General features: G+C 43.8%; 1 long non-coding RNA gene across 1 annotated transcript; it reads right to left on the reverse strand.

Moving 5' to 3' along the window:
• Window positions 1-269: 269 nt before the first annotated feature.
• LOC121497580 lies at window positions 270-11,134 on the reverse strand. The gene is made up of 3 exons (XR_005989511.1): window positions 10,962-11,134; window positions 5,814-6,013; window positions 270-2,530 (listed from the first exon to the last, which is right to left on the reverse strand). It is a non-coding gene; the product is annotated as an uncharacterized LOC121497580 (long non-coding RNA).
• Between the last annotated feature and the right edge of the window lie 307 nt (window positions 11,135-11,441).

Genomic DNA, 11,441 nt, shown 5'->3' on the forward strand with positions numbered 1-11,441 from the left:
CATTTTCCAGAAATAACTCCCCACTTCCTCTCATACATCACTGAGCACAGTGGACACCTCATTGCAAAGAAGGCTGTCCTTGTGCTGAGTATATTGTCCCCCACTGAAATGCAGGTTAAAGGGGCGCCTGGGGCTCAGTGGTGGAGCGTCTGCCTTCCGCTCAGGGCGTGACTCCGGGGTCCCAGGATCGAGTCCCCCATCCATCGGGTTCCCCGCAGGGAGCCTGCTTCTCCCTCTGCCTGGGTCTCTGCCTCTCTCTCTCTCTGCGTCCCTCATGAATAAATAAATTAAATCATAAATAAATAAATAAATAAATAAATAAACAAATAAATGCAGGGTCATGTTACTGAGGAGAGAGAAGGGATCTTGAGGTGTGCAACTAGCAGATTCTGCTACAAATGAGTTAAAGGATTAGTAATAATAATAATAGTGACAACAAAAATAATAAAACTCATTCAGCCCACCTCCCGGCCTCCTCAGACACGTCCACAACAGGACACTCCAATGCCAAACGTAAACTGGCACCACGGTACCATTTTCTATTTACAAAACCTTTAAAGTGAAATCAATTTAGATCCGTCTGTAGCAAGCTTGGTGGGGATGGATTGATTATAAAGCCAAAAGTGAGAAAACTTGAGTTTTGCATTATACTAAAATCACAGTTTTCCTCTAATCTGGCAGTTGGCTTTTGTTCTCAGGCTGTGGTGGCTGGCAGCGTGTGATAAGACGCCTTTTACGGTCAATGTCATCTGTATGAGCGCGTTGTTGTGCTGCCGATTGCTCGAGTCGAACTTGCAGCCGCCTTCTTTTCTACTTAACTGTATTCATATTTCAAGCCAACACAGCTCACATTTCAGGGGAAAACTCTATCAGAAATGATATTCCACCCTTCTGCATTCAAAATACTGCGGAGAAGCTGAATGCTCACCTCTTTCTAAAATGGTATAGAAATAAACCATCAACGGGAAGGAAATTGTGGGAAAAACAAGGCGTCTGATGCATTCCTGTGCAAAATTGAATGTTCTTTTCATTTCTAATAAATGATAATAGTAGCGAGCATTTATTGAGTGGTTACTATGTGCGGAGAACAAAGGGGAGCACGTTGCTCTATTCATTCATAAACTGTAAGAAGAGCCTCAAGTCTGTCTTCTTAAATTTTTGCTCCACAGGCTCTGCTGTTCGTTCATCCTTCCATAAACATTTGCCAGACGTTTATTATGCACCTAGCACTACGCTGGAAGATAGAGACAGAGATTTTTAAAAAACAGAATTTTTTAATTAATCTAAGGACATTTGCTTTTTTTTTTTTTTTTTTCCAAATGAACAAAAGGAGAAATAAAAGGAATACATTTCAATCCCTGCCCGCTTGGCTTTCCAGACAGGCCTTCGGGTTCACATCCTGACTCTGAACGCCTAGCCGAGGGGCTCACGGCAAATCTCCTGACTTCCCCAAGTTCCCGTTTCCCCATCTGAAAAATGGGACTAGCAGAGGACCCCACGAGACCAGCCGCGGCAGCCCTAACTCCCTGCTGGGTGAGGTAGGCACCCAGTAGGTGTCCTTGGTGATGGCTCCTTAGGGTCGCAGCGCCCAGGGTGCTAACGGAAGGCGCGAGGCTGAGCTCAGCCACCGGGCCACAAGGCCTGACGACAACACCCAAGGCGAGGGTCTAAGACGTATACCCCAGACATCGTCCTAAATTCTCAGCCCTCGGGGGGCAGCCCTGTCTCTAGTGCCCAAGTCGCCCTGACGCCCGTGCCCCTAAAAGCACAAAGTCTCCTCTCTCCACGGGCCGCCCCTCAGGATCACAGCCAAAACCCGAGGTCTGGAGCTGTTTCAGAGGCCCCTGGGCCCCGCCAGACGCCCCCTCTACACGATGGCTCCACTCTGCGCAGGCCGGTCCCCTGTCCCCCGGCTGTCTCTGCTCCCCTGGCCCTGCTTCCGGCCCCAAGCAGGCACAGAGCCTTCTCCGTCGAGGCTTCAGGGCTCACCCAGGAGATGCCGTCCCTTTGAACAAGGCTCTGCTGCAAGAGTGGGGAGGACCCACGGGCTGGGGCTCTGGTCTTTCCCAGCGGGGGTAGCAGCCGCTGCACCCCGTGCACAGGACCTCTCAGCACCTCTATATTCCAACATCCAAGCTCCGTCTCCCTTTTGGTGCCAGGGAAGATGGAAAGCCTCTCTCCCCTGAGGCTGAGGCCCTTCCGTCTCCCACCTCAGGGTGGCAGGTGCATGGGCATCCAATTTCTTCAGGGCGCATGGCCGTCCACTCAGGGTCACAGGTGCACAGTCAGGTGAACCCACAAACATTGCCCCCAAATCGACATTATCCATCTTCGCCCCTAGACAGGAGATCAGCGGTTCGGTCCATCTGGTGCTGCCTCGAGGTGATCTGGGTCCACATCACAGAGGTGGCCTCGAGACGAAAGGAGGCCCAGGCCTGCATGAACTTGGTGGCTCCTCACCTTGTACACACGCGGCTTGGACAGCACTACACCCAACTCTACCAACACATCCCTCCAGGCAAAAAGGACACTGTAAATCCAGATTTAGGAAAATCCGCTTTCATTAATTTGCTTTACATTATTAAACAGAACATAATAAGAGCACGTGGATGGCTCAGTCGGTTGAGCTGTCTGCCTTGTTCTTTGGGCTCAAGTCATGATCTCAGGGTTCTGGGATCGGGCCCCACGTGGGCTCCAAGCTCAACGGGGAGTCTGCTTCTCCCTCTGCCTCTCCCGCCCCCCACCCTTGTGCTCTCTCTCACTCTCTGTCAAATGAACAAATAAAAGCTAAAAAAAAACAAAAGAAAAAGAAAAAAGAAAGAAGAAAGAAAGAAAGAAAGAAAGAAAAAGAAAGAAAGAAAGAAAGAAAGAAAGAAAGAAAGAAAGAAAGAAAGAAAGAAAGAAAGAAAGAACACAAGAGGTTACTCTGAAGGTTTTTGCATTTGGGGTTATTATCCTACTTTCTGGGCTTCCCTAAGAGAAATGGATCAGTGTTTGCCTTACAGATGCATTTACTAAAAAGAATTCATTCAAGTGGTCCATCCTCAAACAAATGGAAGTCTCACCCCAAAGACAAATGTTTACCTGTCAAATGTCTCATTTCCTCAGAGCTCTGCTCACAGACAGATTTTATGTTAGGTATATTTTGCTTTTCCATAAGTGTATGCTTCAGTCGTTTAGAACAGAAATAGCCCAGAGCACTTTACAAGCAATAAAGAACTTTCTTGTTAAAAGGCATTTTAGTATTCTATTACTAGGGAACACAATATTACTTCTTGGCCAGAAACTCTTTCAGGGACATTAGGCGTATAAGGTAAAGTCCCCATCTGGAAACCAAGGAGAACCACTTTTTAAATAGTCGAGAATCATTCAGCATTTGGACACGGACCCAAAACGATTTGTATTAATATTACTCAAGCAATCATTTAAGAGTTAGTGACTCTTACATTCCTAGAATCATTAGCTGGAGTGTATTGTGCTAAGCAAAACAGAGAAAGACAAATACCGAATGATTTCACTCCAACGTAGAAACAAAACAAATGGACATCGGGGAAAGGGAGAGAGAGAGGTAAATCATGACTCTTAAACGATAGAGAACAAAAGGAGGGTTGATGGAGGGAGGTGGGCGAGGATGGGCTAGATGGGGGATAGGGATTGAGGAGAGCGCTTGTGATGAGTCCTGGGTGTTGTACACAAGTGATGAATCACTGAATTCTACCCCGGAAACCAATATTACACTATATGCTAACTAACTAGAATTTATTTTTTTAAGATTTTATTTATTTATTCATGAGACACACAGAGAGAGGCAGAGACACAAGCAGAGGGAGATGCAGGCTCCCTGTGGGGAGTTCGATGCAGGACTCGATCCCAGGACCCCAGGGGTCACGACCTGAGCGGAAGGCAGATGCTCAACCACTGAGCCACCCAGGCATCCCAATTAACTAGGATTTAAATAAAGACTTGAACTCAACCATCCAACCAACCAACCAACACATCTCTCCTCTGCTTTACATGGGCAAGTTTAGACAAGTTCAGACTTTCCCACCAATAAGTCAAGTTTTTTGTTTCCTCTCTGTGGTAGGGAATTTCAGAAAATACTTTTGTTGCTATTGTTACTAAATAACTGAAATGTTAAAAATAGTTTTTGCCAGGTATTCCAATGGATTGTTGGAAAAACCAGCTGGGCTAATAGGGTGACGCGTAGAACAACTTTTAGGAAACTGTAGACCATGTATGAGTTATTATCATCATTGCTTTGTTAAAATCAGAGGAAGGTGGATAAGTGTTTATTGCACACATGGCTTTAATACCCAGCCTGGGGCGCTGGAAGCAAGAGGGGCTAACTCATACGAGACCAATTCTGTAATCGCTTAGTCTGCCTTAATCCTTCATTTCTAACCTATGAATTAGATATTTCTATTTTACTAAAAAAGGAAACGGAGGACAGGAGGGGTTAAGGGACTTGTCTTATGGCCCCATGACTCATAAGAGCCTGAATGGGACTCAGACTCAAAGGGGAGGGCTCACAAAGTGTTAGCAGAAGAGTAGCAAGAATGGAAGTAACGTGCATCTCACTGTTGCCCGGCCCAGCCTCACCTGGTTCCCCTTGCCAGTGAGGAATGTGACCACCCTCTTCCTCCATCCCTTCCTGCTCAGCCTCAGCCCCCAAGATCACCCAACCAGGCTGGACCCTGGCCAGCCAACAGCAAGAAGAGGACCCGCACATGGAGTTGCTGTGTAGAGCGGCTGGTGAACCTGCCCCGAACCCCTGCGCATCCAGAGACCCACGGAGCTCTAGCTCTCTCCTGCCTCTACCATATTGCCCAGGTTGTAGAACTGGGATTCTTCTGGGCTTTCCACCCTTCCCATTTCCATGCTGGGGTTGCAGGCCTATCCTGAGTTTCAGGACACTACCTTCTCCCAGGGGGTTGAACTTGCCCCTTGGACTCTAAGACAAGCAAATAGGCCATCTTGAACCCATGCATTGTCCCTCATCAAATTTTTAGTATTGCCACCAACCAGGAACTCCTGTTATGCTGTCCCATCTATGAGACGATCTCCTCGGGCCAGGATTCCTGGCTACGTCACTTCTGCATTATTTGCTTTGGCTTTTGAGATGTTGCACGTTGGCTAACAGCTAACGCCTTTGGATCCAGACTAACCCCCTGCCCTTCCTTTACTCTCTGCCCAAGCTTGTGACGTCTCGGTGTGCCTCATGGCTAAGCCATCTGAGTTAGGGCAGAGCGAGGCTTTGCCTCATCATGAAGGTTTGCCATTAAGTGAAAAATGCCTGAGCTGAAAATGGGCAACATGCCGCAACCACCCAAGAGTGTCACAATCCACCAAGACATGGCCTGACTGGAGAGTCACAGATTAAGAACAGAAGTTTGAGAAGACGTAGGCATGAGGAGCTTGCTCCACTTACTAGCTCTGCGATCTTTGGCCTCCGTCCATAGTGTCACTATGCCTCACTTTGCTCATCTATAACATAAGGGCAAGGATACCTGTGTCACTAGGTTTTTATAAGAATTAGTTGAGATGATGTTTGTCAAGGATCAGGAACAGAGCCTGGTAATAGTAGACATGTAGCAAATGCTGTATATAATTGATCCTAAGATGCACGTTTGTTTTCACATTTTAACACTCTGAAATTGGAAGGAATCTTATATTGTGTCACAGTTTCATCAACAGATATTTTTTTTCTTCTTTTTTAATGGACATAAAATAACAGTGTATCTTAGAATCGGTGGCGACTTAAGTTCAATGAAATGCGGTCCAGATGGTCCCCAACTTACCACGGCTCAACTTACAATTTTTTTTTTTTTTTACTTCATTGTGGTGTGAGAGTGACATGCGCCCAGTAGAAGCTGTACTTCACATTCTGAATTTGGATCTTTTCTCCAACTGGCGATGCGCAGTAGATATTCTCCATGATACTGGGCAGCGGGTCCATCAGCCATGTGTGCATGACCATGAACAACCCATACACCAACGAGCACTCTGTTTCTCACTTCAATAAGAAACATCAATAAGTTACTTCAATAAGTTACATCGGAGCCAAACTTAAATACAAAATAGGCTTGGGAAGCCTGGGAAGCCTGGGTGGCTCAGTCAGTTGAGTGCCAGACGCTTGGTTTCCGCTCAAGTCATGACCTCATGGGTCATGGGATGGAGCCTCAAGTGGAGCTCCGTGCTCAGCAGGGAGTCTCCTTGGGGTTCTCTCTCCTTCCGCCCCTTGCCCCACTGTTGTGCATGCTCACTCTTGCTCTCTCTCTCAAATATAAATAAACCTTTAAAATAAATAAAATGCACTTTATGCTGGATGACTTGCCTAACTGTAGGCTAGCGTAAGTGTTCTGAGCACATTTACGGCAGGCCGGGTTAAACTATGGTGTTCCACCGGATACGTGTATTCAATGCATTTTCAACTTAGGATATTTTCAACTTACGTTGGGTGTATCAGGATATAACCCCATCTTAAGTCAAGGAAGATCTGTACTATCTTTCTCTTGCCACTGTGGTCTCCAAGACCTTACTTTATTCCTTCCCAAACCTGACAAGTCACACAGCACTGTAATGGATGATGCCTTATAACCATTTAGAACAATTGAGAACAATTTTCCCTATTTCCCCTGACAATTCCACGCATAGGGCTATGAAAGGAGCACTGAGTTCTTTGTGAAATAACAGGATCTTTAAAGAGGGCTCTTCATTTTTGCATTTTCCATGGACAGGCCTTGTTTTTCCAAAAAACAATAATTGCTAACTCTAGATAATGCAGCTCTGTCAGAAGAAATATGTTCTTCTTGTTTAAAAATGTTGCACTGAGACCCTACTGGTTGGATCCACCAAATCACCAAACATTTCTAAACAGATTGAATTGTTTGGGTCCAAGTCCTGGTTCTAAAACTGATTCATATGAAGACAGCCATGAGTGAATGAGCCCCACAAACACACCTACTCTCTCACCGGTCACTGGTCCCTTTCTTCCTGGAATGCCCTTTCTCCTTGCCTCTCCATCTGCTGAATTCTTATCCAAGAGCCAACTAATGAAGCAAGAAACCATAGATCCTTCGAGCTAAACTGAAGCATTCCCAGATACCACCAACTCAGAATCAACTGCTCCTCTGTTGGGTTTCCATAATCCTTCAGCCTTATTTCCACTCCAGTATTTATCTGCCACAATTATGGTTTTAGGGAGTCTCTGTCTCTTTTCGCTTCTCCTCATTGACGTTCAAAGTCCTGAAGGGCAGGGCCTTATCTTTGGCTTATCTGCATCTCCACAGCACCTTACAAAGTACCTGAAATACAGTCATTGTTCTAGCTTAGCTGAAATGTATTGAATTAAGTGGGACTTATGTATAAGTGCTTTTCATCAAATGCAATGGACTCTGTCAGTACTGTTATAATATGGATAACATCAGAGAACCCACATAATCACGAATATGGGTCCTGATTAAGGAACTGGACCTTCCCTGAAACTCGGTTGGTCTTACGTGCAAGACTATTCCCAGAAAACCCTAGATCCTCCATAAATATTGAATGAAGGAACATCTACTCTACCTTGCTTCTTACGATCATCTTATTTTTCCAAATATTCTTCTAGGGAGTTATAGCATTTTCCTTTTGTCTACTCAAGCAGAAAACAGCTGCCTTTCTTTAATCTCCACATCATGACCACTGTGGCTGTGACTGTCAGAGCCTGACACCTGTCCACAGTCCTCTTTTTGTTCCCTCTCACCCTCCAGTGCTACAGCTCCAGGCTGTCACAGCTGCTTATAAATTTTGCTAATGACCCTAACCAAGCCATGTATAGATGGATGATAGATGATAAATCGATAGAGATATATGGAAAAAAAGACATATATCTTTTAAAAATATTATAATAGGGATCCCTGGGTGGCTCAGCAGTTTAGCACCTCTCCTCGGCCCAGAGCATGATCCTGGGGGCCTGGGATCGAGTTCTGCATTGGGCTCCCCGCAGGGAGCCTGCTTCTCCCTCTGCCTGTGTCTCTGCCTCTGTGTCTCTCATGAGTGGATAAATAAAATCTTTAAAAATAAATAAATAAATAAATAAATAAATAAATAAATAAATAAATAAAATATTATAATAACTAGAAAAATGGAATAATAAACCCAAAAGTACAATTTTTTAAAATTATCTGTGGGAAAGGGAGAAAATGGCCTGAGACAGAGACAAAAGTTACGTTACTCCAAATATATTTGCTTTTGTATATTGTAATTTGAGACCACATAAATATTTTATGTAACTATAAGACAAAATTAAATTTAAGGGTGCCTGGATGGCTCAGTCAATTAAACATCTGACTCTTGGTTTAGGCTCAGGTCATGATCTCAGGATCCTGGGATTGAACCCTGTGTTGGGCTCCATGCTCAGCATGGAGTCTGCTTGAGATTCCCTCTCGCCCTCTGCCCCTCCCTCAACTCTCACACACATGTGCGGTCTCTCTTTTTCTCTCTCTCTCTCTCTCAAATAAATAAATCTTTTAAAAAATTAAATTTAGGGATCCCTGGGTGGCGCAGCGGTTGGGCGCCTGCCTTTGGCCCGGGGCGCAATCCTGGAGACCCGGGATCGAGTCCCACGTCAGGCTCCCGGTGCATGGAGCCTGCTTCTCCCTCTGCCTGTGTCTCTGCCTCTCTCTCTCTCTCTCTCTCTGTGACTATCATAAATAAATAAATAATTAAAAATTTAAAAAAAAAAAGTAAAAAAAAAATTAAATTTAAAAATTCCTAAAAACAAAGACAAAATCGAAAAGTTAATTAAAAAGTATTCCAAGTGATTTCACAACAAATAATTTGACTGTACAATTCTAGTAGGATTAAATGACACAGACAACTGTAAAATCATTTTCAGTAACTATAATGTCGGTATGATGTTGATACTGTTATTGTGTTGGGCATGTTTTGTGGGACAGAGCAAATGAGTAATGATGCTGATGTCATTGGGAAGTCATCAACTCTGGCAAGGGAGAAAAGAGATGAAGGTGATGTAAGACTGATAATGGTAAATAACAACTCTGTAATCCTGAGTTTGAATGGGAAGTTATCAGTGTGAATTCGTCATGCATTTTATCTTAAAACTTTTTTCCTGGCACTGGCCCTTGAAAAAGACAGGAAACCCGATTGTAGTTTCAACGTGACATTTTTACTTGAAAACGCAGAGCTTCTTGGAGAAATGGTTGACTCCAGGTCTGGGGCAGAAAATGCACCAGATGAGGCTGGACGATCACATCATACCACGAGCAAGGAGGTTATAAAAGAGTAACAGGTTGCTGTTCAAAGACGCGGGGCCAACTTCAAGGTTCTCCCACTGGCCAGAGAGGGGACGATTTGGGCATCAGTAAGGATGGAAACCCATCAAATAAGTTTGAATCCAGAAATTCATAATACTTAAAAAAAAAAAATCCTCCTCACTGGTCACATTTGAAGGATGCTGGCTAAACGATTCATTATTTTGAAAACAGACAAATACAGGGAAAGAAGCATCCATTTGATCTATTTTATGCAGATCATACCTCAGACTACAACAATCATCTTTTACATAAAGAAGTTTCTTCTTCTAGAAATAGCCCAGGTAATAAGTAAAGAATGATATAATTTAAATATAACCATTTCATAAAACATCATGAAATAATGGGTCTGGAAAAAAGAGTATTAATAACTGCTAACATCACACAAAAAAGAGACATTACTTTATCCAGATGGAAGTAGCTAAGAGCACTTACAAAGTAGCCACATACCCAATAATCAAACATAAATCTCTCCAGCCTTGATGTTTAAATACCAAGTTACAGGAATAGGAGGAACAGTAGAACATGTTGAACAAAGCCTAGGGATGCAAGTAGCAAAATCCAGACCATGGATAATTCCACGGGACATAAAGACCCAATTTCTCCAACAAGTCAATTGTTAAGGAAAAAAAGGGAGGCGGGGCAATTATACATTAAAAGAGACTTCAGAGGCATCCCAGCTAGCAAGCAGTATGGAGACCTTGTTTGGATGGGGATTCAAACAAATAAGAAAGAAAGAAAGAAGAAAGAAAGAAAGAAAGAAAGAAAGAAAGAAAGAAAGAAAGAAAGAAAGAAAGAAAGAAAGAAAAATTGAGACAGAGAAGTTGAAATAACTATTTTATAATGTTAAGAATTGTTGCTAAATTTTTAGGTAAAAGAATGGTATCTAATGTTTTAAAGATTCATATTGAAATATTTGCAGATAAAATGACATATGGTCTGGGATTTGTTTTAAAAGAATGTAGGACAGAGGAACGTTGAGTGGAGATACAGATAAAACTCAGTAGTGAAATTATTGAAGCTGAGTAATGGGTCCATAAGGAGAGGTTCCTTAGACCATTCTCTCCACTTTCAAATAGGTCTGAAATGTTCCATAACGAGAAAAGGTTTTAATGTACCACCATAAAAAGTACTACAACTCATTTCACACCTCAGGTGAATGAATCCTGTAGAATCGTCAAGAAGTACTAGAGATGGCACGCATCCGTATACATAAAGTCCTGTTTCTTCAAGGTGGTCAGATATTTCGAGACACAGGACACCATAGTCTGAACGAAGTCCACGTTTAGATCCACATAAACTCATTCAGCTCTACTTTTTATCCAAGAAAGGCATCTTTGGATGGATTTGGCTCCAAACCCACCAAATTTTTGTGCATCGTCACTTCCAGAAGATTCTATGATGAACTAACCGTGTCTGGAACATCTCAGAAACCATCATGGGTCCCCTGGCACTACTAAGGTTTTTTCTGGGCATCAGTAGCCCTGTCTGGGCCCCTCAAGTTTAAACATACCCAGGTCCCTCCCAGTTGAGGGCACAAATATCCCTTACATGATCTTATAAAGAAGATAAACATCCCCAGATCCTCTTCGCCAGGATTTTGCTCATCTTTTCAAGGCTGTAGGCAAACAAAATTACTGTATTTACCTGATGGAGGCTGTTTGGCCAGCACATCGGCCCAAATTGGCAGCAGCAATGGGGACACAGCGCAGAAGCAGGGGAGCAGCCCCAGGGGTGGCCCCAGCTGAAAGGGGGGGGCTGTGCAGGAGGCCCCATGGGGCCCCGGGGGAGGCTGGCTTGCCCCCGGCCCCTGGAGCCTGGCTGCGGTTCTGCACAAATACCAACTCTGGCCAGAGGATGGGAAGGAACTACCGGAACAGAGGCAATAAACTTGGTCAGTAAATTATTACAAAATAAGCGTTTACACATTGACACTGCAAGAAAACATGTCAAGGAGTCTTCACAATCCTTTGGAGAGTTTAGAATCTCCGTTGCAAAAACTGCTTCCACATTGCCAAGCACATAGCCACAGACTCAGACACAGAAAAGACATGTAAAGACTCCAAAATTTTAGGACATTTGACCATAAAGCATACTGCACTCATCTTACCAATTATTAATGAAGCA

This window comes from Vulpes lagopus, chromosome 8 (assembly GCF_018345385.1).
Source record: "Vulpes lagopus strain Blue_001 chromosome 8, ASM1834538v1, whole genome shotgun sequence".
In the NCBI taxonomy this organism is placed as follows: domain Eukaryota; kingdom Metazoa; phylum Chordata; class Mammalia; order Carnivora; family Canidae; genus Vulpes; species Vulpes lagopus.